This window comes from Lynx canadensis, chromosome C1, assembly GCF_007474595.2.
Source record: "Lynx canadensis isolate LIC74 chromosome C1, mLynCan4.pri.v2, whole genome shotgun sequence".
NCBI classification, from domain to species: Eukaryota; Metazoa; Chordata; class Mammalia; order Carnivora; family Felidae; genus Lynx; species Lynx canadensis.
This window is the reverse complement of record NC_044310.1, coordinates 45,169,787-45,195,004: the sequence shown is the minus strand read 5'-3', so window position 1 is coordinate 45,195,004 and position 25,218 is coordinate 45,169,787.

Genomic DNA, 25,218 nt, shown 5'->3' with positions numbered 1-25,218 from the left:
ATTGTGTTTTTGAGGTCTCTGCAGTAGGCAATGAAGGTTCAGTTCTGTCTCCTAGAAAAGTGGGCAGCTGAAACATTTATCCACCAGAGACATCTGCTTTAGCAGATAGCCCCATTTTGCAGGTGAGGGAACCAAGGCTTCTGCCTTTAAAGCTTGGGCTCTTCACTAGCGGAACTAGAGTCTGAGCGCCCTAAAGGCGTGGATCATGCTTCCTTAGTCGCTGCAGCTTTAAGACCTACCAAAGACTCAGCACCTTATGGGAACTTAGAAGGTGAGAGCTGAATAAGCAAAGACATTGGCAGAGTGGTAATTTGGGGATTTGCAGGGTTGATTCTTTCTTCAAACATTCATCCAATTTACGATAAGCAACTCAAGGAGCTTATAGCCAAGAAGGGAAGGCAGATGGTAAACAAGTATTAAAAAAAAAAAAAAAAAAAAAAAAGATCTGATGAGTGTTTCAAAAGTAGAACTGTGTGTTATGGGAACAGAGAAGGAGGCTCATCTAGTTTAATGGTCAGAAAGGCCTTTTAGGGAAAATGAGATTTATCCTAGTACTCAAAGAATAAGTAAGTTGTGGGGGAGGTGGGTGAGTGGAGAAGAGCATGTTAAGAAGGGCTGGAAACATGGAGAGGTTGAGGAACTAAGGGCAGACAATATAGCTATTGGATGGTGGGAGTGCAAGGGATGACTGGTTGTAATAACTAAGGCTGGAGAAGTTGATGGGACCAGATTATGGAGGACTACATTGTAAGCCAAGTTAGGAAAGACGATTCCTTTTTTTTTTTTTAAGATTGAGCCTTAGGACTTTTTTAAAAAATGTTTTTTTCATTCTTTATTTATTTTGAGAGAGGCAGAGATACAGAGCGTGAGCAGGGGAGGGGCAGAGAGAGAGGGAGACAGAGAATCCCAAGCAGGCCTTGCATTGTCAGCTTGGAGCCCCACGTGGAGCTCGGATCCACGAACCTTGAGATCATGACCTGAGTGGAAGTCAAGAGTTAGATGCTTAACCGACAGAGCCACCCAGATGCCCCTAGGAAAGACCCTTCTGATTATGGCAAAAAAAAAGAAAAGAAAAGAAAAAAAAAAGGATCAGGGCAAAGCAGGCTGGGAAATGGGAAGCCTGGGTAGGGGGCTGTTGGGTAATGTCTGGTGGAAACATAATGGTAGCATAGCTAGGGTCCATACGGTGGTGGGGTTGAGAAGTAGATGGATTCTGGAGATATGTCTGAGGTTGAGTGGTTAGGGCTTGTTGGTAGACTGGAGGGACGTGAAGAGAGGGTAACATCAAAGATGAGTTTCAGGATTCTGGATTGAACAGCCAGACAGTGGTAGGCGGTAGTATTATATTCCCTGAGATTGGGAGCATGGTGGGGGGGGGGGTGGGGGAGACAAGGTTAGGTGATGGAAGAGGATGGGATCTGTCTTAATCATGCTGAACTTGAGAAGCCCGTGGAATATTTTGGGGAATTGATGACAAGTCCACAGGCCCGAGGGTCAAGAGTCAAGACGTAAAGGAAGGCACAGGTGGCCCAAACAGAGCAAACTTTCAGGAGGCACTCACTCTCAGTGCCCTGCAGAGGCAGGGTCAGCACTTGAGAGTGAGTGTGTCCTTAAACTGTGCACCCTAGGTTCCTTGCCTGCCTCTCTCCAGTGCTGGCCCTGTCTGAGCCACAGGAGAGGGTTCCTGCTGGAGTTAGCAGTTTGGATAGTTTCAGCATACAGGTGATGGAGTGGACATTTACTATTGTTTAGCTTCCCAGTGTTGATTTCTACTTCCTAACAGTACTTAATTTCATTTTGGGGAATTTGCGTCCTCCATTGTGTGTGTATCTTGACTGGACATTGTGGGAAGTAGGTGCTTGCCTCCCACAATAGAAACCTAAGAGGACTAGAAGCACAGCCTGTGACCATTAGCGTCCGTTGTGCTGGGTGTGAATCCACACGTAATGGCTCTAGGTAAACATTAAGCAAGGTGTTCAAAGAAGAAAATGAATAACCTCAGGTCACGTAAGTTTGTTAGCTTATCTTTCTGTCTTCATGGGGTGTCCCTCTTGCCCTTTTCAATGCTGACAGAAGAAAACATCTCTCTTCTCTAGACTGTGTTGTGTGAGAATTTGAAATGTGTATTTGTTGAAGCAATTTTTGTTAGGCTCGGGGGAGCTCCTGAAGCTATTTTAGGGCTGGGGTTAGGGTGGGGTGGGGGCGTAGGGACCAGTTATGGGAGGGGGCACGTAGAGTCTGAGAATAAGACAGCATTGGAAGCAGATCAGAGACAACGAAAGGAACTACCAGATCCGTGGTGACACGGTTGGAAACTGCTGGATCAAGCCACACCTGAAGTGAATTGTGTTAGCAGGTGAAAGGGTATGTGTGTTGCTACAACAAAGACTCTCCAGCAAGAGGACTTAGATAAGATAGGAGCTTGTTTCTGTCTCCTATCACAATGCGGAGATAAGAGGTCCAGGGCCGCCAGACTAGCTCTGCCATTCGCAACAGGTGGCTTCCCTTTCTGGGGAAGAGCAAAAGAAGCTATGGAGAGCAATTTAGTTTCTCTTTTAAGGAAGTGACCGGAGAATTGTACTCCTCTCCGTCACTTATGGTTTGCTGCAGGATCACGTGCGGATGCAAGGCAGGCTGGGAAGTGTAGTCTCTGGAGTGTGCGTGGAAGAGAGGAGCATAGGCTGGCTGTGCGTCACTTGGAGACTGGGAGCTCTGTGACTGAGAGACTAGGTATTAGGAGTATCCGTCAGGTTAAGGGAGGCAGCGGGAGGGAAATAACGTGAGATTATACTGTGTGCCAGCTACTCTTCTCTGTCCTTTATGTATCTTCGATCCTTTAATCCTTTCTTTTTCTTTCTGTCCAGGTTGCAGGTGAGGAAGGGGGGCTGGTACATAGATAAGTCATGTGGCTGCCATACGACCCGGGTCCTTCTGGTTTGAGAGCCCTTGTCCTCCGCACTCTGTGCCCGCTGTGGCACCATGGTGTTGAGGTGCGTGATGGTGTAAGAATTAACGGGGCAGCGGGGGACCGGGGACGATTGGCAGTGGGGAGCGGCATAGGGTGTGAGAGCAGGGAACAAGAAGGCCACCTGTGGTGTGTGTGTGTATGTGCGTGTGTGTGTGTGTGATATGTGTATGGTGTGTGTTGTGTGTTGTGTATAGTGTGTGTTGTATGTGTGTTTGTGTGGTGTGTGGATGGTGTATGTTGTGATATATGTGTGTTGTGCATTGTGTATAGTGTATATGTGTTGTGTGTGTGTGTTGTGTGTCATGTGTCATGTGTGTGTCGTGTGTGTTGTGCATGTGGTTGCATATCATGTGCATGTTGTGTGTATGTTGTGTGTCATATGCTGTGTGTTGTGTGTCATGTGTTGTGTGTATGCTGTGTGTGGCTGTATGTGTGATGCATGTTGTGTGTGTTGTGTGTGGTTGTGTGTCATGTGTGTGTTGTGTGTATGTCATATGTTGTGTGTTGTGTGTTGTGTGTTGTGCGTGTTGTGTGTATGTTGTGTGTTGTGTGTGTGTTGTGTGTGGCTGTGTGTATGTGTGATGCATGTTGTGTGTGTTGTGTGTGTGGTTGTGTGTTGTGTGTGTTGTGCGTATGTCATATGTTGTGTCGTGTGTCGTGCGTGTTGTGTGTATGTTGTGTGTTGTGTGTGGCTGTGTGTATGTGTGATGCATGTTGTGTGTGTTGTGTGTGTGGTTGTGTGTCATGTGTGTTGTGTGTATGTCATATGTTGTGTGTTGTGTCATGCGTGTTGTGTGTGTTGTGTGTGGTTGTGTGTCATGTGTGTGTTGTGCGTATGTCATATGTTGTGTGTTGTGTGTATGTTGTGTGTTGTGTGTGTGTTGTGTGTGGCTGTGTGATGCATGTTGTGTGTGTTGTGTGTGTGGTTGTGTGTACGTGTGTGTGTGTGGTGTGTGTGTTCCTGCGTGCTTGCTCATCCACAGAGATGGGGAGGCAGTCGGTCAGGAGGGAGACAGTTACTGAAAGGACTGGTGGGAAATCAGCCCCAACAGGCCTCCCTTTCCCAGGAGCCCCACCCGGTCAACCACACTCCTGACTCCCCTTTGACAAGACATTTGCGTGCTGACTCCGTGTTTATTTGCACAGGGTTCTGCAGACCCAGAGCCTTCCTCCCGGCGACAGGCTTGGGGAGGCTGGTTCAACAAGGGCCCCGATTCCCGGGTGTCTGGACTTGAACATGCAAAGTCTCTTCAGGCCCATCCGTGTTGTGAAGGCTGCCTGGGAGGGTGCTGCACTGCAGAGAAAGCCGGAGCTGTAAGTGTAGGGCAGGTGGGGGTAGGAGTGGGGGGAGAGGCAAGTTGTCAGCAAACTAGATTTCCTGGAAGGAAAGCCCACCCTCCGCCCCAAGGCTGAATTAAGGCTGCCCTGGACGTCTCATTCCTGAGAAGTCTCCCTGGGAAGAATTCTATTGTCTGCCCTTCAGGAACAAGGAAACTTGTTCCTTGGGGGCACAATGAGGACACCCAGCAGCCAAGGCCACAGGGAGGAAGCAGGGAGTCCTTGAGTTCTCCAGATTCTGCTGGAGATTGCAAGTGTTCAGGGAGTGGTGCTCAACACTTAACCTAGAGGAGCAGCTGGGGCCCTGGGAACAGTGGTGAAATGGGGAGTCAGTTTCAAGATGAGATGACACTTCCCAGCCCAGGCTGTTTGTAGCCTGGGGTCACCCTGACACTGTACCCGGGAGTGTCCAGCCTCATGTGTGCCACACCCCAGGATGCCCTCTTCTTAGCCAGGTGGAACTGCCCACTCTTCTAGATAAACATCATACCCTTTCCTCATCGCCAGGTTCACTTGATTGTCCGTTCTTTCCCACCTCTATCTGCTTATCCTTCAGGGCCTGATGATATGTCACTTCTTTTGGGAAGTCTTCCTTGATTGCCTCAGGGGCTTATGTCGACTTTCTGCAAGTTTGCATTATTTTCACCTGCATATCTGCACCTCTGACAAATTGTTTTGCATAGATTAGTAAAGGAATAGTCCTGATTTACTTTAATGTTCTTATTAGTGATAAGGGGTTTTTATACATGAAATCATGAAATGATGTATATGTTCATGGATGAAATTCAAAAGATCTTTTTTTGAACTTGGAGTTTTAGTTTTTTGGTCGGGGTGTGCGGTTACTGCACCTATCCACACCTGCATTCGGGTGACAAGTAACATGGCATGAGTGATGTGTCCCTTGGCTATGACTGTGTACTCTTCGGCAAGCCTTCTCCCTTTCTGATTTCCTCCCTACAATAAGCGTTTGGTAACAGCTGATGCTGAGACTTCTTCCAGCTGAAAAAATGCTATGGGTCTAGGTCATATCTAAAATGTGATCTCCTAGGAACATTTGTATTTAAAAAAAAAAAAAATTTTTTTTTTAATGTTTATTTATTTTTGAGACAGAGAGAGACAGAGCATGAGTTGGAGAGGGGCAGAGAGAGAAGGGGACACAGAATGGAAGCAGGCTCCAGGCTCTGAGCTGTCAGCACAGAGCCCGACGCGGGACTCCAACTCGAGATCATGACCTGAGCCGAAGTCAGCCGCTTAACTGACTGAGCCACCCAGGCGCCCCGGAACATTTGTATTTTAAAGGGGTCACTTGACTAGAGTCGTGGTGGGACTTCACTGGAGGATGAAATAGCAGAGGTCCGAAGGCAAAGATTTGCAGAATTTTCTACGCAGTGACCAGGTAAAGAGCCTTTATTCAGCTTCCTTTGACTATCATCACTCAACGTAGTGTGAACATACCGACCCTTGATTGAGACACGGCCAAGGAAAAGACATGGGGGAAACTCAAATGCCTGCTGCTAAGTGAGAGAAGCCAGTCTGAAAAGTCTACGTGCAGTTTGACAACTGTATGACATTCTGGAAAAGGTACGATTACAGAGGTGGTAGAAAGATCAGTGGTTGCCAGAGGGTAGGAAATCGGGGGAGGCACAACTAGGCAGAGCACAGAGGATTTTTAGGGCAGTGGAACTATTCTGTATGATGTAGTAATGGCTGGTACATGACATTATGCGTTTGTCAAAACCTGTAGAATGTACAACACGGTGCGTTCGTGTAAATTGTGGACTTCAGTTAACAATATGCCGATATGTACGAAATGGGTCACCCTAGTGCAAGATGCTAATCATAGGGAAAATTGTGTGTGGAGGGGAGGGGAGTGTGGGAACTCTCTGTACTTCCTGCTCAATTTTTCTTTAAACCTAAAACTGCTTAGAAAGTCTGTTAATTAAAAAAAATTAACTATGCATCTCCCTAATCACAGCTAACATGTATGCAACACTTAGTACATACTAGGTGCTGTTCTGGGCACTTTGCATATGTTAACTCTTTATGAGAATTCTCACATCAAGCTTGTGAACTAAGTACTATTATTCTTCTTTTGTGGGTGAAGAAACTGAGGCACAGTAAGGTTAGGGGAACTTGCGCTGGGTCACGTAGCTAGTAATTAATTGGCAGGGCTTACTTTGACCCCAGGCAGTCTGGCTCCAGAGTTCAGACCATGCTGTCCTACATGCTTCTGTCTCAGGTATCCTCAGGTATCTGCTCAGATATCCCTCCTCCAGGAAGCCTTCCAGACTTGCCACAGGCTGGGGTAGGTGACTCTCTCCTGTGCCCTCGTTACACTCTGGCCTTGACTCTGTTTGTTGAATGTGTATTAAGAAATTGCCAAAGAAGGGTTTGGCCTGTGTTTGGTCAAATCTCAGAGAAACTGTGGACTTTCACTAAACTGTCCACAAAAAGGCAGCCAGGTGAGTGACCTTGTTCTCCTGGTCACCACCTCTTCCCTCTCAGATGTCCTGAGGTTTCCCTCTTGATCACCTCATCTCCATCATGGCTTGGTGTCAGTGTCGAGGTCATCAGTGAAGTTTCCTGTGTCTACTCTTGTTATTGAAAATAAACATAATGTTGGTCAAACTCCTATCCCTCAGCTCTTGCTCTTTATGTTTCCTCAAAACTTCATCTGCAGAGGGGCGCCTGGGTGGCTCAGTCGGTTGGGCATCCGACTTCGGCTCAGGTCACGATCTCATGGGCCGTGAGTTCGAGCCCCGCGTCGGGCTCTGGGCTGATGGCCCAGAGCCTGGAGCCTGCTTCCGATTCTGTGTCTCCCTCTCTCTCTGCCCCTCCCCCGTTCATGCTTTGTCTCTCTCTGTCTCAAAAATAAATAAACGTTAAAAAAAAAAAAAAACTTCATCTGCAGAAATTCTCAGTACTGGGACAGAGTTTAATCCAAAGCAGAAGACGAGGACTCAATTAGGGGCAAACAGAGGTCACTTATGGTGCGCCTCACTCTCCTGAAGGTCACTTCTCTTGCCAGAAAAGATACAGAAGAGGAGTAGAGGAATGCGGCTGTCCCTTGCCATTTCTGAAACACTATGTCACCAGCGTCACTCAGGAGACCACCTTCATCTCCCTAATTCACAATGATTCTTCGCTCCCAGGATTCAGACCCTGGAGACACAAGTGGGTGTGGCCTCAGTTCCCCTCCCTGACAAGTGGGACCCTGGAAGGCGTTGGCTCCCCTGAGACTCTGAAAGCTGGGTTGGAACCGGGGTCTCACCGAGGACTGTTGGTTTCCAAGCATGGAGCCAAAGAACGTCTGGAAATTGTGTGCACCCTAGCCAGCTGGAAGGGAGGGATGAGGGCAGCCTTCCCCTCCATCAGCTGGCTGTGCATCAGCCCGGGCTTACCTCTTTCATGCCTCATTCCCTGCAGCCCAGTTATAGTCCTCTCCTTGTGGGTCCCTTGTTTCCTGCTGCCACCTCCTTAGGTTTACTCAGCCTTCTGCTCAGTCCCGGCTGAAAAGGCAGTTTCTCCAAAGACCCTCTTCAAATATCTCTTACAGGTTGGACTGCCTGTTGTATCCTCACAGGGTCCTGAAGGTCCCCTGGCACAACCCTCACTCATCCCGCTTCGTTGTAATAAAAGTCACGGTCTGACTTTCTAGTTAGTCAATAAACTGCGTGCAGGGAGAGAATGGCGCTGTTTTATTTGCTATTTTAGCCCTCACCACAGTGCCTGGGTTAGGGGATGTGCTCATTAAGTGTTTGTCACATACATGAATGACCCCTAAAGCACCCGTGTAAAGTGGGAGCGTGAAGAGATGGCCCCGGATCCAAAGTCACCATCAGCAGGGCAGCAGAAGTAGCCTGGGCGTTAAACATTCGGCACCCCATCGATGGTATGTTTAATAAATGAAAGAACATTGATTTCACTGTGCTCGGAGGTGGTCCCTCCCACCCCAGATTAAGTAAGTCTTCATGAGAGCAGAGCATTTCTCCCCCAAGAATCAGAATGGCCTGTGCTAATAGATTTTGGGGGGAGCTTTGGATCATAGATTTAAAAAAATGAGTCTCCCCCTTCCACACCACTTCCTTGAGGATGCACTGAATCACAATGAATGGTCAATTGAAGCTGCCAGTAGGCCCCTTAGAAAGTGGGTTTTCAGAGACTCATATTACGTAGGATTAATATTAAGCATCTCTGTCTCAGCCCAGTGAAAGGCCTGAAGTGTCCTTGGAATTGCAGCGACCTTTCCCCATCAATGACGACATTGTTCTGTGGGCCTGATGGCTTAATTCGTAGGAAATGCAACACACTCCTCCTCCTCACTGCCCACCACATCTGGGATGGGGGTCCCGGGCGCCTGGGAGCGTGGAGCTCCAGGCACCGAAAAGTTACATTTCCCTTGCACAGCCCTTGCTCCCCCTTCCCCACCCCGGGCATCAGGGGCTCCTGATAGTTTTCCACATCTCTCCACAATCTTCTCAATGGTCTTAGCTGGGAATGAGGAGGCGGGGACACGGGTCCTAGCTGCCTTGCAGGTCTTAAACCTGTCATCAGCTGAGCTCCTCGGGTCCAACAGGGTGAAGCTGCTGACCAGAAAACCTCCTAAGAACTTAGGCAATAGGACAGGATCTAAGCCCAAACAGACCACTTTCATTTAGGGAAGGCCCAGTGGAACCAACGGGGCTGTTGACATATTTGTTTCAAAATCCCCTCTATAACCTTCCGAGTTTGTTATGTTACTGCCTGCAGCTTACCGATGAGGGGGCTGTGGCTCAGAGCACACAGTGGTTCAATGCCCTGCTGGAATTCAAGTTCAATTAAGAGGCCTGTCAGACTTCAAAAGGCTGGGTGGGGGGTGGTCGCATCTGTCGAACACCTAGTGGTGTTACACAGCATATTAGGGCTTCTACATTCTGTTTCTTCCACTTGCCTCCTTGCAGCCTGGCGGAAAGTGCAGTGAAGACAGAGCGTGCTAATTCTTTTCCAGTCGTGAGGCAAATTTCTCAGCAGTTTGGCAGTCAGAATCGTCAGAATCGAGAGGGTGAGCGACTGGGTGGGGCAGATGAAGGGTCTCTAGGCTGGTGAGAGGACGGTCTAGGCTGGCCGGGAAGGGGCTGAGGTTGGTCTGTGAAAGCAGGGATGAGTCTTATTCATGGTGAAGCTCTCATACCAGGGTCATGACTGGCACTCAGACGGTGTCTGTTGAATAGGTGTGTGAATGCTAGCAGGTGACCGATGTACAGTCACATCAAATTCCCGGAGGGTCCAGTGGGGCCATAGGGCAGTGGTTGTGTGAGCGAGCTGCCAGAGCTGAGAAGCTGCCGGAAGGGTAGTGGACTTTAAGAGTCTCAGAGGGCTGCAGTGCCTGGGGCGCCCAGTCCGTTAAGCGTCCGACTCTCGGTTTCGCTCAGTTCATTCGTGATCTTGAGGTTCCTGAGTTCGAGCCCCGTGTCTGGCTCCACACTGCAGGTGCAGAGCCTGCTTGGGATTCTGTCTCTTGCTCTCTCTCTGCCCCTCCCCTGCTTGGGCGGTCTCTGTCTCTCTAAAAAATAAACTTAAAAAGTCTCAGAGGGGGAGCCATTGGAACGATGACAGGGCCACTGTGGGCCACGACTGGGTATCTCCACAAGCATGTGTCAATGGCCACTGGCATTGAGGAATAAGAGGCCAATGAGGTCAGAGTGTGGGCCAATTCCTGCTCGTTTCCTGGGTATTTCACACTATTCTGGGTGGTTGTGACACGTAGGGATTGGACAGATGCAAGTCTCCGATCACTTTGAAGGGTTGGGTGTCTGCCTTCTCCAAAGCGCTACATCCAAGGGGAAGAAAATGCTGTAAACATCTCTCTGTACCCAGATCCACTTTGCCCTTGAACCCTGGGTATTACCTGCAGTGTATCAGGAAGCTCAGATGTGGGCTGTGGTGCCTCTCACTGTGGTTTTCCGTGGATTTGGTCAGTGAAGATGGAGCTGATCTGTGAATACGTTTTCTTTTTTATTCAGGCACTGCCTTTACCCCATCAGCCCTGGCTTCCTGCGGCAGAGGTCTGGGCTGTAATAGAGCCCGTCTTATTTTATTTTTTATTAAGTTCATGAACTTTGGAGGAAGGAACTCGGAAAAAAAGGTCTCATTACCTCAGGAATGAAGGCTCATGCTTTTTTTTTTTTTTTTTTTTTTTAATGCCAGGCGTGGCCTGGCCTTGCTTGTTATAGCCACAAATAATTCAGGGGTGGAAAATTGCAGCAGAGTGGCGAGGAGAAAACAGGGTATCTTTTTTGATATGAAGCAGGTGGGGTGGGGAAGTAGAGGTCAGTGGAGGGTCAACCTAAGATGGCAAGATCCTGAGTCAGGCTTGCTTTCAACTATGGCTCCCCATTTGTATGGACTGACTCTCTCTGAGGACAGGCTCTACCATAGACCCTTCCAGAAGCCAGGAGACTGGGAAGAGCATGGACTCAGAATGCATTTGGTTTCAGATTGCAAGTTGGCTACTCACTGTACACCCCACGACCTTTTTCATGTTTCCAGACTTGAGTTTTGGTTTCCAAATCTGTACAAGGTAGAAATGTATCTATCTTGCAGGAAGGTGGAGGGGATTGGACGGGAGAGTGTAGGAAAAGTGTCAGTTACTGGGTCCATAAAGAGAAATGTGCTACAAGGTTGCCGACCCCACAAGTCACATGTTTTAACGGACTCTATCTTGGAGTTATCCAGGGCAGTGGTTCATATGATTTAATTGTTAACTGACCAGAAGGCTGATCTCTATGCGGGAGTCAGCCTCCTCTGCAGATTGGTGGGAGGGGCCCTGAACCTCAGCACCCAGGCTCGCCCAGTGTTTGCCAGACGTCTCTGATAATGAGAATCTCGTGGGGGTACTTCTTAACTATTGCTGGTTCCTGGCTTCATCTCAGACCCATTGGATAAGAACCTCCAGGAGGCCCGGGAAGCTGTGTTTTTAATATGAGCCCCAGACAATTCTTATCAGAGAATTTTGGGAAACACCATTAATCCTAGCTATAACACGGATTGATTGGTGATAGCCAACTGATTTTTTTTTCCTCTTTAAGAGTAAAATAAAAATTTACCGCAAAGATGATGTCTAAGATCCAGACTTATTTTTACAGAAGGCATCCTTCCATTGATATTTGGGGGAAGAGGGTATCATCATGTTTTCAGGAGAAAGATGCCGTTTCCTTCCTCCCCTGCGTTAGCTGTCACTTTCCTCTCTGCTTGAAATTCTCTCCTCACTTCTTACACCTGGAAAACTCTGCTCCTTCTTCAAGAGTCCGTTCGGCCAATCACGCCCCCTGAAAACCTTCTGTGACTCTCCCAGCCGAGTCAGGTACTTCTTCCTCCGTGTTCCTTTTGTGCCTTTGTCAAATGTCTAAACTAAGGTAAATCACACTGTATTATATGTTTGCTTTCCTGTTTCTTCTCATGCCAGTTAATGTGTATAAGGGCCAAGAGAGTGGGTTCTGGAACCACAGTGCCTAGGTTTATTTTTAGTTTTTAAAAAAGTTTATTTATTTTGAGAGACTGAGAGCATGAGTGGGGGACGGACAGGGAGAGATGGGGACAGAGGATCCAAAGCAGGCTCTGTGCTGAAGCACAGACAGCACAGAGCCTGATGTGGGGCTTGAACTCATGAACCATGAGATCATGACCTGAGCCAAAGTCAGATGCTTAACCGACTGAGCCCCCCAGGTGCTCCAAAAATAGTGTTTTAAATTGTTTAACTGTAAGGAATCTGGATTAGTCCTCAGATATCGCCTGTGTGTGATTGTGCAAAGCATGATATAATCCTGTGTGTGAAAAGCTTTGGCTTCAGACATACCTGGTTCAAAGCATGCCTCTCCCACTTATCCCTGGAAGGCTTTGAGCAAGTTAACTTAGCTTCTTTGAGCTTCAGTTTCCTGTGTGTAAAACAAAAAATCAACACTTTTTTAAAGTTTTATTTATTTTGAGAGAGAAAAAGAGAGTATGTGTGCAAGTGGGTGAGGGGCAGAGAGAGAGAGAGAGAGAGAGAGAGAGAGAGAGAGAGAGAGAGAGAATCCTAAGCAGGCTTTGCACTGTCAGCTTGGAGCCTGATGCAGGGCTCGTACTCGCGATCCGTGAGATCATGACCTGAGCTGAAATCAGGAGTCAGGCGCTTAACCAACTGAGCCACCCAGGCATCCCAGAGAATTAACATTCTTTTCCTTTCCTTTTATTCTCCCAAAGTTAAAAGGGGTGATTAAAAAATAGATAACAGAATAAAGATTTTAGAGTAATCTTCATAGACCAGAGCACTGGGCTAATACCATTAAAGTAAAATTTTACAGTGATAAATGTCAAGTCCAGAACTTAAGTTTATATATAACATAGAAATACTGGTTTGAGGAGAATTAGTTTGGCAGCAGCCCATGTCAGAAACACCAGAAAAAATTGTAGGAAATCAAGTTCAATCAGCAACTACAGGGTAGTGGGACACTAAAAAATGTGCTTTTTACTTTGACATCATAACTAGGTTGGCAAAATTATTTTAGCTATGTAATATCAAGTGTTATCAGAAACCCTTTTGCACTGCTGGTGGGAGCATAGATTTGTGTAGTCCTTCTGGAGATAATTTGGCACTACTTGGGCACATTAAATTCATATGTGACCATGACTCATGAGTCCCACTCTTGGTTTGTGGCAAATTCTAGGGAGGGATATTACAAAAAAAAAAAAAAAAAATGAATGCCTATGGGGAGGGATAATAGGATGATTCGGGGACCACACATGTGTCACAAAAGCAATGGTTGAAGACCACGGGGATATTCCGGCTGGGGAAGAACAGGGAGGAGGGGAGGGGGACCCATCATCTTGGTTTGCCGGGAACTTTACCAATGTTAGCACTAAAAGTCCTGTATCCTAGGGAACCCTTGAGTCCTGGACAAACCAGGGTAGTTGGTCACCCTGGGGAGACATCATTGCTTTCTTCAACTAACTGAAGAGATTTTCCAGGGAAAGATAGGAGGTAAACTGATTTTACGTACCTTCAGAGGGCAGATTTTAGAACACTGGGAAGAACAGAGTGAGAGGAAGGAGAATTTTGGCTCAGTACCTGGAGGACTTTCTAACAACCAGCTCATGAGTTCCTGCTGGGTACATAATCGCATTAAGTCTTCACAGCTGCATTGAACTTAGGAATCAAAATAATTTTCCCAAGGTCAGATAGGTAAGAGTTTGAGTACAGGACTGACTCCAAAAAGCCCAGGCTCTTAACTCATGCCTTTTAAAATAATCTTGATCATTCTTTCTACTCCAAGAGGATGAAATTCAGTGCGAGATTGTGCGTTACGGGCTAACAATGCTTAGAAGTTCAGACGTGAGGCATTTCAGTGAAAGCTGGTCTAGCTAGGCAGGCACTAATCGTGACTTGATTTCGAAACACTTGATTCCCCTAAGGAGTTGAGCAGGGACATCATCCTGAGAGGCGGGAACTCTCAATGACACTCGATAAGGGAAGAGCTCTGCAGAGATTTACAATGTGCTAACTACAGTAATCCAGCACAGACCCTCCCATTGGTGAGCCTTAAAAAGCAGGTGCCATTCTCTTTCTAGATGCAGGTTGGATAACCAGGATCAGCATAACTGGGCTTGTAATGATAAGAGTAGCTGCCAGGTTTCGGGTACATCTACTACGTGCTAAGCACGGTGCAAAGTGCTTAACCACGCCTATCCAGAGCCTATCATGAGAATATGGCAGTCACTCGTATATCTGATAAATGTAGGATCTCCATCCCCGGAGATCCTACACAACTCTTTGTGGCGGGTCCTATTATTATGTCCACTGCATGGATGAGGACACTGCGCCTCAAAAAAGAAATTGTATTGCCGTGGTCATACTCTATTTTTATCTCCTACTGTAGTAAAGATAGTAAGTTACAGAGTGTGGGGATATGCCTGCCTTTTAACAGACCTGTCACACCAGATCACATACATTATTGTTGTTTAATTGGTTAGGCCCAAGTTTTGCATATTTTAATATCACTAATCATTACATGTCTCCTAGTTTTCAATCCATTGTTTCTGACAGTGGAGGTATTCTAAAGTGTTGTTGTTATTTTTTTTTTTTACTTTAATTACATGCATTCATTTTTGGATAGAAATATTTTTAAACTTGATTGTGTTGTCTGCTGTGGTTTCCCAAATCTTGTCTGGTGACAACAAAGATTATCTGGAGCTCTTCTTAACAGTAGTGATTTCTAGGTCAGCCTCTTGACCTTCTGCTTCAGAATCTGCGATAGCATCTATCACATTATATAGTATAATGAGCTATTTACTATGCAGTGACCTTCTCAAGGGGAAGAACAAAGTAAGTGCTCAACGATTTTCCATTGAATGGATGAATGTATTTAATAAGCTTATCTTATGAATCTTTATCAAGTAATTTCTACACTTGTCAAACAGGAAAGGCAAAGAAACGAGGACAGCACTCTCCCTCCGGACAAATCTTGAAACATTCATTAATACGTGAATTTGATCAGGTGTAAATTTGTCTAAATGGCATTATCTTCCAGCTAATGTTTTTCTCTTTTCACGTGGACATTATGTAAGATTTGCCAAATGCTGGAATGGCAGAGAATTTGTCAGGATTTATGATTTGAAACGCTATTTATATCCCAGTGATCACTTCTTCCTTTTTCAAATGCTCCTAAATTTGGTAGTGATCAGTTGCACATCAGCCTGTCCCTGGTTTTTTAAATTCACCTTCAGTTGCTTTTTGAGAAACGAACACTTCTATCCATTTCATGTCTTATGGCTTTTCTCTAATTCTCTGATATTTAAAAAATTCCTGAAAATGTTCCTAGTATTTCAACTTGAGGACATACTTCACTTGAATAGGCTAGTGGAGTAACTCAGACTTGAGGGTAAAGAGCTTATTCATTAATTCATTCAGTTAGTTGTATTGAGTGTGTTTGAGTGTCTATAATGTGTCAAGTTTGTGCAAGATACCTGGAATACAACAGAGTGAGATACAGTTCACACAGATGAGGCAGAGAAAACAAAATGTAATGGTTGATTATATTAGGATGGAGGTAAGGTCAGGCTGCTTATAAGAGAACAGAGGAGGGACTTTCTACATCAGCCTGGAGTCAGAGGAACCTTCCCCACACAGCTGATCCTTGGGCTGTGGCTCAGTAGATGAGCGGGACCTGGTCAGGCAGAGACGTGGGAGAAGAGCCAAAATGCAGAAGCAGAACGTTTGCTGATCATGGACACAGGGAGGAACAAGGGGGCAACTGGGAAACAGAGTTCCCAGGAATCTTGGGCCTTTCTCCTGAAGACCCTGAGTGGGATCTCTTTGGCAGAAGGATCATTCAGTGACCATTTGTCTGTTCTCTACTTGAACTCTAGTGGTGGGCAATTCTAGGTTCATGAGGCAATGAACTACCCACCACTGACAGTATGGCGGCATGGGATAAGGAATTGTATGGAAACAGTATGGCAGAATGGGATAAGGAATTGTATGGAAACAGTATGGCGGCATGGGATAAGGAATTGTATGGAAACAATATTGCTCTAGCCAGTGAGCTGGCTGATTCAAGCAGACTCTTGTGGGGCTGATGGGAGAGAATGAGAAATTTTATAATTGGACTCAGAGGAAGCCCGTGTTCGTTTAAGTCTTATTATAAGCACATGCCTTGTACAATCACGCTAGTTAGTGCCGTGTGCTCCTTATCCCTCTCACAAAGCTGTCTAGAAAGCTAGGATTTACATTTATCCATGGCTGCGCTGTCTGCAATCAAGAAGCTTTGCTTTCGACTCCTGCAGAAGTTTCCATTTAAGTAAAAATAGAATTGAAATCAAATGCCGCATTGGAAGCTGCCCTGTATTCCTTTGCGTTTAGTAATCAGTCCTTCTCATTATTTAAACCTCAGAAATCAGAGCCTCTGAAACTGAGGAGTATAGCTGTCTGCCATCCATTTGTCTATTGGCTTTACTTATTCCTCAGCTCCCCTGAGTCCTACATGGCTGCTTAATAATAAGGTCCAGACAAGTGAATGTCTCTCCAGGTGTGGGCTTGAAAAATGTGCATAAGAATCACTGGAAAATTTCGTAAAAATGAAGATTCCCCAGAACCCACACAGACTCTCTGCATCAGAAGTTGTGGGTTAATGCCCAGGTGTCAGCATTTTAAACAGTCTCTGGTTGATTCTTCTGAACATTCACATATTAAGTGCATCTACTCTGAGCACTGTGTATATGCCAGTGCTGGGGTTCATACTTCAGTAAGACGCAGCTCTTGCTCCCAAGCCGCAGTCTGGCGGGTGACAAATAAGTACACCCGTTTGATTCAAACCAGGTTGTGCAGGGAGGGAGCACGCACATTAGTGGTTAACAAGCGTTGATGCCTTGCTTGGCGTGGCGGTGGGTGGTACATCGGGGTAGTTTTTGCTGTTCATAAAAAAAAAAAAAATCAAAGTTTGTAAATGATTTTTAACAACATGTGTATTAAGTCTGATTTAAGATTTTCCTATGTTATTTGAAAGTACTTTTATTACAAAAGCTTTCAAACATAACACCGACATGGTGAGGTTATGCTAACTACTACTACTGTAACGTAACATAGCTTAATAAACTCCAATATCTTATCTATCTATCTATCTATCTATCTATCTATCTATCTAGATATATCTATATCTCAGGATTTTGCCTGTCTTGCTTCACCATCTCCTCCCACCCAAACCCTACTCAAGTGTTGTTTCTTTGAATCCCAGATCTCATATGTCATTTCATTCATGAATAGTTGAGGATACATCTTTTAGGAATATGGACATTTTCTCAGCTAACCATAAGGTTATCATCATACCTAAAAGAATTCACTCTGATGCCTTGGTGTCATACTCCAATTTCTCCAATTATCTCAAGAATGGGATGTTACTATTTTTGTTTAAATCAGGATCAAAATAAGATCGACACCTGTTGCCGTTGGTTGTGTTTCTTGAACCTCTTGTCTTCAATCTAGAACAGCCTCTCCACTCCCCGTTTCTCTGACCCCTCCCTTTTTATACCATTTTCTTATTGAAGAACCAGGTCTTACAGAAAGTCCCACATTCTGCATGTGTCTATATTTGCTTCATCATGGTGTCATTTAGTTGATTTCTCCTTCTGTTTACAATAAAACTAGAAGTTAGTTCTAACGCCTTGATGGAATTCAAGCCCAAGTTTTCTTGCAAGAGTATTTCACGGTTGGTGCCACCTGCTTCGTGCTTCACATAAGAAGTCGAGTGAACTCTGAACACTGTTAATGATGCTAATTTGGTCTAGGGTTTCAGATGGTGATACCCTGCTACCTCCATTCTAAAATGTCCCTTTGACCTTTCGTCTAATGGTTTCATCTACAGATGATCTTTGCCTGAATGAATTATCTCATTAGGAGTTGAAAAGTGGCAATTCTGAAAATTCCATCATCCTTTCACATTTATGGGCTGGAATTACTCTGTAAGGACCCATTATGCTCACAAATTGTGAATATCTGATTATCCTGAAACATTTTTCTTTGAAAAAAGGTAGGATAAATGTATGTTTCTTTCTTTCTTTCTTTCTTTCTTTCTTTCTTTCTTTCTTTCTTTCTTTCTCTCTTTCTCCCTTTCTCCCTTTCTCCCTTTCTCCCTTTCTCCCTTTCTCCCTTTCTCCCTTTCTCCCTTTCTCCCTTTCTCCCTTTCTCCCTTCCTCCCTTCCTTCCTTTCATTGCTGGATTTCAGTTACAAGCTGGTGCCTAGTGACCGCTAAGGGTGAACATGGAGGATGTTGAAGTTATTTATTCATTTTCCTGTTGATATCATAATGAACACGTGGTTTTTCTTTTTTTTAAATGTTTATTTATTTTTGAGACAGAGAGAGACAGAGCATGAATGGGGGAGGAGCAGAGAGAGGGAGACACAGAATCCGAAGCAGGCTCCAGGCTCCGAGCTGTCAGCACAGAGCCCGACGCGGGGCTCGAACTCATGGACCATGAGATCGTGACCTGGCTGAAGTCGGACGCTTAACCGACTGCGCCACCCAGGGGCCCCGAACACGTGGGTTTTTAAATGCAGTGTGTTTCAGTACATTGCAGCCAACTTTTTTTGGCCACCAGTCCTTTTATCAAACCATCAGTGGTCCTTGATAGCTTTCATACCTTCTGGTACAAGAAGCCCCTGGAAATTTTTTGCTCCGGGTCTTAAACTTCATCCATTTCTTGGAGGAATCCCTGTTTGTTTAGGAGGGGACTGATGTTTATAAGCCACAATTTGGGTGCCAGGATGCTCACTGCTGTGAGGTTGTGTTTGCTTCTAGCCCCTTTTAGTGGACATAACTGGACAATATTTACCTTGAGAAAAATCACAGGATTAAGCTAATCATTTCCAATCCAAATGTACTGTTTTAGAGTTTAACCTTATTGGATTGATACTCGTATCTTTTTTCTCACATACTCAAATTCTTGGTTCCTGATAAAATTAGCCCAAATGTTTACCTGCTATATCCATAACATATTCTGTTGTGGTAGGAAACCATGCTTCTTATGACTTTATTCTTCTTAAGTTTATTAAGACTTATTTTCTCTTTTCGCTCTCATTTACTTGCATTCCAATATACTTTGTTGGGTGTGAGTAAAAGGGGTAGAGTTTCAGCTGATACAATGCTGGCTAACATTTGCTGGTGCTTATGTGGTGGGAAAATTTAACCCTTAGGCCAACCCTATGAGGACTCAGTTTCTCCTTTGCTGACTAACTCTAGGCCATTCTGTTCTCTATGCTATGCTGTTGAAGATTGTAGGCTCTAATAAATATTTTGGATCTGCTTATGGTTACTCATTCAGCAAATCAGTCACTCTGGAGCATAATCTGATTCATACGTAGGGTAAACAGGAAAGTAGGTCTATTTTGGTTGTGATTTTTAGGAAACCAGAGTATTCCTGTTTGGCCATAAGCTTTGTTTTTTTGGAAACAAGCACGCGTTCCAGCACAAAAATATTTTCATGCCCTACCAATCCCCTTCAGTTAAGGCTGGGTGGTATAGCAGAAACTGCATGAAGGATTTGGGATCTCTGCAGTGTGGTTTTCACACGACAGAAGCTGGTGGAGCCTGTTGGAGGCGTTGGCCCAGAGGAGTGCACTGGGGCTGGAGGATCCAAGTTGTAGAGGGAGAGCCTTTACTCAAAGCAACTTGAGGCAGCATAGTGATATGCTTAAGTGGGCCTGTCTGGGGTAGCCAAAATCTTAGCCAAGAAAGAAGAGAGAAGTATTAAGTCATCTTGCGAGGCCAAGGCAGCAAGGACAGCACTGAGAAAATAAGAGGTGAAGTCAGCAGAAGTTCAGAAGCAGGATAGAATCAGGTGCAAGTGATGGTTAAGGAGGACAAATCTGAATTGAGGTGGTAGGTGAAAGAAGGAAGTATGCCAAGGCTCACTTTATATGGTGCTTAGTCCGGATTTCCAAGGGGACCGTGGAGGTTGAAAGCCTTGCTATTCAAAAAGTGGTCCACAAACCCCCATCTCGGCTCAGACATCCTGGATCAGAACCTCCTTCATAAGCAGACTGGCAAGTAGATCGACCAGCGTATTAGAATCTGAGGAGCACAGGTCTAAGGGACTTGGCCAATGGCAGCTGTGTGACTTGGGGAAGTCCGTTTCCTTTGCTGGGTCTCCGATTGCTGGTTTCTAAAACGGACAGGTCACATTGAAGTTTTTAAAGCGTCTTTTAAAAAATTGGAATCTTGCTCGTGGTCTGTGCTATGGATGCCACTTCCCCCCCTGCCCAAGGGTGGAGCACTGCATGGGGTGTTCTGAGGCCACTGTGGTGACCGAGCTCTGTGAGCTGTCTGGGCTCACAGGGCCTGGGCTTGCTTGGACCACACGGAGCCACCTTTCCACTGAGATAGTTGAAAGGCTTCCTGATCAGCTCTTCAGGGGCCAAGCGATTCCACTCAGGTGTGGGAAACTGGCTCCCCATGGGGTCAACCTTGATCAATGGGGCGGGGAGACCAGGAGGAACAATGCAGACACTTTATGTCTTCTCCTTCTTCTGAGGAGTGCCGAATGGCAGTGTCTGCTTGAAAACCTTCTGGAAAGTCCTATCTACTGAAGGAATGGACATGCCTTTGCAGGATGAACGTCTCTTTGCCACTCCTCACAAAGAGTGAGGAGTCTACACATTACATTAGTTTCCGTATTTCTTTTTTTTTTTTTTTCAACGTTTATTTATTTTTGGGACAGAGAGAGACAGAGCATGAACGGGGGAGGGGCAGAGAGAGAGGGAGACACAGAATTGGAAACAGGCTCCAGGCTCTGAGCCATCAGCCCAGAGCCCGACGCGGGGCTCAAACTCACGGACCGCGAGATCGTGACCTGGCTGAAGTCGGACGCTTAACCGACTGCGCCACCCAGGCGCCCCGTATTTCTTTTTTTTTTAATTAAAAAGTTTTTAATGTTTATTTTTGAGAGAGAGAGAGAGAGAGAGAGAGAGAGAGAGAGAAAGCAGGAGAGGAACACAGAGAGAGGGAGACACAGGATCTGAAGCAGGCCCCAGGCTCTGAGCTGTCAGCACAGAGTCTGACACGGTGCTTGAACTCACAAACTGTGCGATCGTGACCTGAGCTGAAGTTGGACGCTTTACCGACTGAGCCACCCAGACACCCGTATGTGTTTTTTTCCCGCTCACTTCGGTGTTGCTTCTTCACCTTGGTCTCACTTAGGTTACAACTCCAACGCAAGGCAACACTTCAGACTGCTTTCTAGAGGATAAAGACTATGTTGAATGTCAAGTACGTCATGCTGTTTATTTTGGGAAAGCACTGTCCCCCTATTCTATGGAATATAGACAAATGACAAGTGTCCAACACCACGTGATTGGGAGATGCCAGAACTGGATCTTTATCCTATGTTCATTGGCTCCAAATCCATGTATTTCTTTATTCGTGGAAATAACTGAGATTTATGGAACATCGGTTAACATGCCAGTTTTCCCACTGAATCGTCACAACCATCCTGGGTGGTAGGGATCATTGTCCTCAATGTACAGAGGAGGAAACCAAGGCTCAGAAAGTTGTCGGATTTGCTCGAGATCACATAGCAAGTGGTAGAACTTCAACTTGGTCTGAGTTCTGCTTCATTACATAGAAATTAAATAATTCCTGGGGCGCCTGGGTGGCTCAGTCGGTTAAGCTGCCGACTTCGGCTCAGGTCATGATCTCACGGTCCGTGAGTTCGAGCCCCGCGTCGGGCTCTGTGCTGACAGCTCAGAGCCTGGAGCCTGTTTCAGATTCTCTGTCTCCCTCTCTCTGACCCTCCCCCGTTCATGCTCTGTCTCTCTCTGTCTCAAAAATAAATAAACGTTAAAAAAAAATTTTTTTTTTTTAAATAATTCCTGATGTCGTTGCACCTGTGTACGAGCTCTGCCTCCATATCACTGTGACTTGCTCTCGGCCAAAGCTGATGAAATAATATGAAAATCACTGTGAAAGAGATTATTGTGTACAAACATCTTAAAGAAAAGCCTCGAAGTAATTTTTTTTTTAACTTGTACTCTTTTCTGTTTTAGTTGAAGTGTAGTTGGCATACAAGAGCATATTAATTTCAGGTGTGCAACATAGTGATTCCACAATTATATATGCTGTAAAATGCTCACCATGGTAAGTGAGCGTTTACTTACTGTCTGTCTCTGTACAAAGTTATTGCAACATTACTGGAAGTAACATGACTGGATGTTATTACAATGTAACTGGAAGTTTGTACCTCTTAATCTTCAGAGTAGGTTTTGAACAAACCTCTCTCATGGCTATTACTGTTGTTTTGCCAACAAGTTTCCTACGGAGCTCTTTTATGGTGGTGCAGTCTCAAATGGGATCTTCTCCTCCTACGCTTAAGAAGATGAACACTGGAATTCTCAAAATACGATAGCTCAGATCCGTGGAACGAATTTTGATGTGGTGACTTCACATCATCACCCATCTATTTTGCGTGGCTTTCCCTATCCACCCCAGCCCCAGATCTCGTCTGTGTGGATGGTGCAGAATTATCCCAACAATCACTGGTTTTTCCTCTTTGTCTCTTCTTTTATGGCCTATCATTTGTGGAGGAAAAAAATACAGGAGGGAAAAATCCCCACCCCAGCTGGAGTGCTTTGAAAAGCTGGAGGTTTTGAAGTCTGGCCTGGGCTGGAAGAAAAACAAGAGGAAAATTTCCTTGAAATGTGAAAATGACCTTGAAATGGATCCAAAATACTTCATTGGGGCAAAGCCTTCTACCATGATGGATCTGTGGAATAATTCCTCACAGCCAATAGCTACAAGATGAAACTAAAGCCACGGCAGATCACACGAGGCCAGGCTGATGGTTCCCTCACTGGCTGGACCACAAACTCCCCTTCTACATGGAGTCAGACAAATTGCTCTGTATGCAGGTCAATGGAGACCAGCACGGCTGCCTTTCTGGTCCCCTGTACCAGGCCTCGTTGCCTGCGTGTTGCACCAGCCCCCATTTGCTATCCCTGACTCCGGGATGGCTTGTTAAATCTGAACCGTGTCATAAGATCCATTGACTTTCCTTCAGGATAAAGGCGGGGCAATGCTGTCCTAACCTGTGCTTGAAAGGAGAGGAGGAGGGCATACTTGTGGCCATCCATAGGGACGGCATGGCTTTCCGAACAGGATGCAGGTGCCTTTGTAAGGCTGATCCCCAAGGCGGGAAGTTCCTCTCTTTTCAGATACATTTGACCAACTCCTCCTTTATTTGAGGTGGCTCAGAGGTAACCTTTACTGGAAAGCCTTCCTGAATCCCCAACGGCCCATCCCACATGTATATCATGTAGGGTTGGTCACACTACTCTCATTCGATCCATATGCCGACTCTGTGGGATTAGGTACTATTTTGATTCCCATGTTACAAAGGGGGAAACACCAAGGAACAAAGGAGCTTGATAACTTGCTCAAGATCCCACAAACAGTAAATGGTAGAGCGGGACTTTGAATTGCCACAGTTGGGCTGCAGACACCGTGTTCTTTTTTTTTTTTTTTTTTTTTAACATTATTTATTTATTTTGAGAGAGAGAGACAGAGCATGAACGGGGGAGGGGCAGAGAGAGGGAGACACAGAGTCGGAAACAGGCTCCAGGCTCTGAGCCATCAGCCCAGAGCCCGACGCGGGGCTCGAACCCACGGACCGCGAGATCGTGACCTGGCTGAAGTCGGACGCTTAACCGACTGCGCCACCCAGGCGCCCCCAGACACCGTGTTCTTAACCGTGGCCTCTGTGAAGCCAGTTTTAGATCTGCGTCTTTGACCTGGGTAGTTACAGCCCTTTCTTAACTGCTTTCCCTGTTTTGTCTTAGCCGTACATTACTGTTAGAGCAACCTGCCTCAAAATAACACTACCTTTGAGAGCCTCCGCCAATACCTCAGACTGAATGCACTCCAGGCTCACCAGGAGAAGCAGGGGCACCATTTCTCTTGCTCCACCTTCACCTCCCAGCACTGCCTGAGGGATGTGATCTTCCCAAAAGATCTTTGGAATGTAAATGACTTTTTCACCTCCCTGGATGCTCTGGGTTCTCTTCTGGAATCAAGCTGAGCCATCAGGAGTGCAGTGGAAGCATCCTCAGGGTATCTTGTGCAAAATCACGCGGGGTTATGTCTTCATTGCCTTTGAGGCAGAGACACTGTTATGGGATGAACTGTGTCCCCTTTCAGTTCCTGTGTTGAAGTCCTAACCTCCAGAACTTCAGAACGTAGCTGTCTTTGGAGATAGGGCCTTGAAGGAGATAATTCAGGTGAAATGAGGTCCTACAGGTAGGCTATAATCCATTATGACTGCTGTCCTGATAAGAAGAGATTAGGACCCAGATACACACAGAGGGAGGACCGTGTGAAGTCGCAGCCAGGAGGCTGTCTACAGAAGCCCAGGAGAGAGGGCTCAGAAAAAACAATCCTGCCGACACCTTGATCTCTGACTTCCAGCCTCCAGAATAAGGCCGTGACGAGAATATTCTGTGGGAGAGTAAGTGTCCGTCGTTCAAGCCCCCCGGTCTCTGGCGCTTTGGTGCTTTGTGATGGCGGCCTGAGCAGACTGGTCCACACAGCCCTGCGAATATTGTGCACTTCCTCACGTAGCGCCTCCTGTGTGAAGCCAGAGGGAGGAATTCTTTCAGAAGTTCTGTTCTGGGAAAGTAATTATGAATTGGTTCTCCTTTTTTGCTTTGGCTGCCAGGAAACTGGACGTCAAACTTGAAACTTGACCATAGCGGCCGTGTGAGACTTTATGGTGTGGGTTTTTGTGTTTTTTCCCTATGTTAATCAGTGATTTTTGTGTTTTCTTCTCACTCTCACTCTTCATCCATATCTCCCCCCCCCCCACCCCCCGCCCCTGGAAATAATTGAAGTTAAAAATAAAGTGGCTGGAATTGTAGAAGTTGATGCTTTGGGTCATTATCATAATGATAGTTAACGTTGCGTCATTGCTGTGTGTGAGGCATTGCTCTCTGTTCTTTGTATGATCTCATTTATTTTTTTTTAATTTTTAATGTTTATTTTTTGAGAGAGAGAGAGAGAGAGAGAGAGAGCACGTGAGCGAGTGGGGCAGGGGCAGAGAGAGAGGGAGACACAGGATCCGAAGCAGACTCCGGGCTCCCAGCTGTCGGTGCAGAGCCCGACACGGGGCTCGAACTCACGAACCGTGAGATCATGCCCTGAGCCGAAGTTGGACGCTTAACCGACTGAGCCCCCCAGGCGCCCCTGTATTATCTCATTTAATTTTCACACAAGCCTCATGTGGTAGATGCTGTCGCCCCTCCTTACAGATGAGGAAACAGGCACAAGAGGATTAATTACTTGCCCAGTTTGTACAGCGAGTAAGTGGCTATGCCAGGCTTTGAAGGTGGGCCGGTCTAACTTAGGGCTTGAAGCATTTA